This window comes from Branchiostoma floridae, chromosome 10 (genome assembly GCF_000003815.2).
Source record: "Branchiostoma floridae strain S238N-H82 chromosome 10, Bfl_VNyyK, whole genome shotgun sequence".
NCBI classification, from domain to species: Eukaryota; Metazoa; Chordata; class Leptocardii; order Amphioxiformes; family Branchiostomatidae; genus Branchiostoma; species Branchiostoma floridae.
Window position 1 is genome coordinate 5,773,694 of NC_049988.1, and position 4,072 is coordinate 5,777,765.

General features: G+C 44.5%; 1 long non-coding RNA gene across 1 annotated transcript in view; it reads left to right on the forward strand.

Annotated features, from left to right (window-relative positions):
- LOC118423815 overlaps window positions 1-3,773 on the forward strand; it is a 5,298-nt gene extending 1,525 nt beyond the window's left edge. The window contains exon 3 of the long non-coding RNA XR_004832121.1: window positions 2,904-3,773. This is a non-coding gene — a long non-coding RNA (uncharacterized LOC118423815). The remainder of the gene's footprint in view (window positions 1-2,903) is intronic.
- Window positions 3,774-4,072: the final 299 nt, after the last annotated feature.

Here is a 4,072-nt window from a genome sequence, read left to right on the forward strand (position 1 = left end):
GCTGCACGTCTGGGGCTGTCTGAGTCTACAAACATATAAGTGACAGGACGATTATCATAACAGCTTGCATACACTTAACAAAACCGTGCATTCTCGCCCCTCTTAGAAAAACACATATCAATCGGAAATGTATTGAATGGACACGCACTAGTTCTATTAGTTGTCGGCGCAAGGTCTCGTGACGTTTGCGACACGTCCTGCGTCTACTTGTTCCACCGATTGCTTATGTTTGAACTTTGAACCTTCATACTAATCGACATAAGCACCTTTAACCGAAAGATGACGTCGCAGTCTCACCCTATCACTTCCAGCAAGAGCGTTATATACGTCCTTGCTTCCAGCAAGGATTGCTTCCAGACTTTCAGTAGAACATTGCGTTGCAATCGCCACACGCAAAGCACGCCGCCCTGATCTCCATGTCTCCAAATCGGCCGCGTGCGGCGATGTTTATTTGTCGCACAGCTTGCAATGGTCTAATAGGACGTCTCCACGAAAAAATGCAAAATTTGGCATTCGTAAGCCTATTTTTTAAATTGAATATGCCATATCTAACTTAAGTAAGCTTACTAAATTGCAGTTTCATGTCACGAAATTCATCTTGCTTTGGACGGAGCGGGTGAATTTTTCCCGTCCCAGCAAGTAAATTTCCGTTCCTCCTGGGACGGAGGGACGGGTCCTGGAGACAGCCCTGCGGCCACCCTGTCTTATTCCGTCTCGCAGCGGAATTCCAAAAGAAACAGAGAGTCAACATCCTACCTAATTTTACAACAGTGCCTGACCAAACCGTGATGAGGGATGCTTCAAAAATAGTTTGACCAAAAACGGATCGAAAGTAATAAGATAGTACCAATAAACAACGAGCAGCGCCTGTCTTTGTTTAGAAACGAACGCAGTAGATCTAATCCTTCAGCTTGACATAATTTATCATAGAGAACACGCCGCAGAGCCCAACTTCTTCGATCTGACGGTGCTGGGGCATTCCAGAACGACCTACAGCGCAACCGTAGCAGATCGATAATTGACGATAATTTCCTTTGTTGCAGTGAAGTGTACTCTCAAAGCAGAGGTTTATCAATAGGCTTGTATTATCACAACACAGTACAACATAGAAAGCTCGATAGAAACGACAAAAAAATCGTAAAAAAAAAACAGCCGGTTTTGGGGTGATGTTTAGGCTAATTTTTCTCACTATCTTCTCCTATTCCCATAGATTTTGCCACACGTTTACCGGGTTTTCAGGTGCATCTAGGCGGGATAGCACTAGTGTCGAGGTTGGCACCGTAAGTTTCCCCGGATATTTACCGGCGTGTACACGGCACCCCGTCCTGTCTGTATGTACACTGTCCCCGTGGAGACCCGGGTTGGGTTACCGCAGAACCACAGGGGACCGAGAGCTAACCACATCGTGAAATCCTCATTACTACAGCCCGCACTGACACCTTTCAATCAGTCAATCAATCAGGCTTTATTTTTGTACACATGTACAATTGAATAGACTGACTGACTGACTGACAATTGTTAACCATTAACCCCTATTGATTTTTAATCAATACAAGACGCATTACAAAATAGAAAGCCCCATAACAACGACTAAAAAACTTTAAAAAAAAACCGGAGCCTAACCTCTGCTTAGAGAGTAGTGAAGTGCGGATACCCTGGTGTTGGCGCGTGCCGTCACGCCCAGCATGCCAGAACGATAGACAGCGCTAATCTCCAAGCAGATCTTATGGGGGCATAAGATAGCATCATAAGACTGGGGAAGAAGTTAAGTCGACAGAGGAGTTTCATTGGCCACCGCGAAGTTCAAAAACCCAAGTGAATACGATCAGTAAAGATGCCAAGTTGCGAACAAGAAAACCTGACACAGGAGGTGTTTAGTTAAGCACACTTTTTATTGCAAAATATACATATACACAACAACCAGACAATATAAAGCGTTGTGTGTGTACAACGCACCTACTGACCTAGTCGATACTTGTCTTCGTCTATTCCAGCGATCTCTGGGGAAAGCCCCCGCTGTGAACTGGCGCGGCTCGCCGCGTTTGTCCCAGATTCTGGCTCGGAAAGGTTGTAAAACTATCATCCTAGCTAGTCTCCAAGCAGAGATTGTATCAAAGCTGGCAAAGGAGTATAGCCGGCCAAAGGGAGATAGCCGGCTATGGGAGTCAAACGGGCACCGGTGCCTTGCCAGCTTTGATACTATTTCTAAGGCACCGTAGGGTCTGCTTGGAGACTACATCCCTGCCAGTTTTCACGTAGGAGTAATCCGTAGCAGATAATTGACGATAATTTCCTTGGCTGTACTGAAGTGCGGACCCCGTGGTGTTGGCGCGTGCCGTCACGCCCCCCTCATTAGCACGCATTGAAAACGGCTCACTTTCACCAAGTACTTCATTTCACTTACTGCGAACTATTTCATGTGGTCATTGTTTCCGCATCAGGATCATAAACAATTACTCAAGTACCTAAAGACAACCTAAGCATTGTCAGAGAATTAAAACTGGATAATGTATTTTGCGTGATATTGGCATTGTCCCGATATCTTAGTCCCACGAGCTAGCGCCCACGTTCCTCAACAGATCGTTGTTGTGCCGAAGTTCAGCCGCTCAGTTTCGAACATCCTTTGAAACTAGCTATAGCCTTACACAGCTTAAGTCGGATATTTCAAATTCATTGTCAGTTACAAAAGATACCTTTCATTTCTTTTCCATACATAATATCGCCTACCTGATTCCTTATATCCACTTTAATTTATAATGCATTATGTTGCAATGGCTTTGTGCACATAATCTACGTATATGTGTGTAATTGAGTGATCACTACAACTGTTTCCAAAGTTTTCAGTCGTACGTAGCTAGTGTATAAGCGCTAAACCCTAAATCCGTTGTAACTTCAATTTTCAGAACAACAGGTGATTCGACTCTTCATGGCGAGGAGACATGTGACTGCGGAGGCGCTTGCAACTGTCACACTTTCACGTCAAACAAAGAGGAGAACTGTTATCTTCCAGTGGGTCGCATCAAAGATGCTATTCGATCAAAACGTGCGATCGCTGACGATGTGCCGTCTTGAGTGCCGTTCAAAAGGAACCTTTTGCATGGACCGAGACCCCGTGCAGCAAGATTCTCCAACACGTCACCTACACGCTTTGAATCCTCCCCACTACGACCGATGCCCCGTTCTCGCACACTGTCTAAACCGTGCACATTGCAAGCTTTATATTACGTCAAGTACATGTGATTTCGGTTTGACTACATTTTTCCACGAACAATACATTCAATGGCTTAATCATATTGTGCTAGAGTACTGCCATATGATATTTGTAGCACCATAATTCTTGAAATGTGTAATCCCAGATGTAGTGAAGTTGTGATGCCACATTTTGCCAGTAGTCTCTGATTGTTATTTCTCTCGTGTCCATGTTTGACCACTGAGTTTATACCGCAAACGTTTACATGTTTACACATCGAATTGTATCGAGCACAAGCTGAACTTGAATCGTTTGATAAGGGCCATGTAGATTTAAAACTTGTAATTAGAGCTATCAGTAACAAACGAATAGCTTGAAATACTTTGCTGACAAATGTGCAACAAGGCATTGCTAAAATACAACCGTATTTACATATATACAAGTATAATCAAGCTAAATATGAACTGTAAAGGGTCCATCCCTCTGTAGATTGCACCATTTGTATTGTAACCAGTAGTTTTACGTCTTCAGTTGTATAGTTTTGCCTTTTTCCTTGCCAATCAATACACCTAATTGCAATGGACTAAGAGTGCGTAATTTTCGTATGTATGTGTGTGTGTGATTGCATGCTCATTATATTTGAATACTTATATTAAAATTATATCCCAGCTACTGGCAGGTCGACCGAGCAAACCTACTGGCATGCCCCAGCCACAGAGAGGGCGATCGCCCCCAAGTACTGACAGGGCGATCGCCCCCAACTACTAGCAGGGAGATCGCCCCCAAGTACTGAAAGGGCGATCGCCCCGAGCTACCGTCAGGGAGATCGCCCCTAACTACTAGCAGGGCGATCGCCCCCAACTACCAGCAGGGCGATCGCCC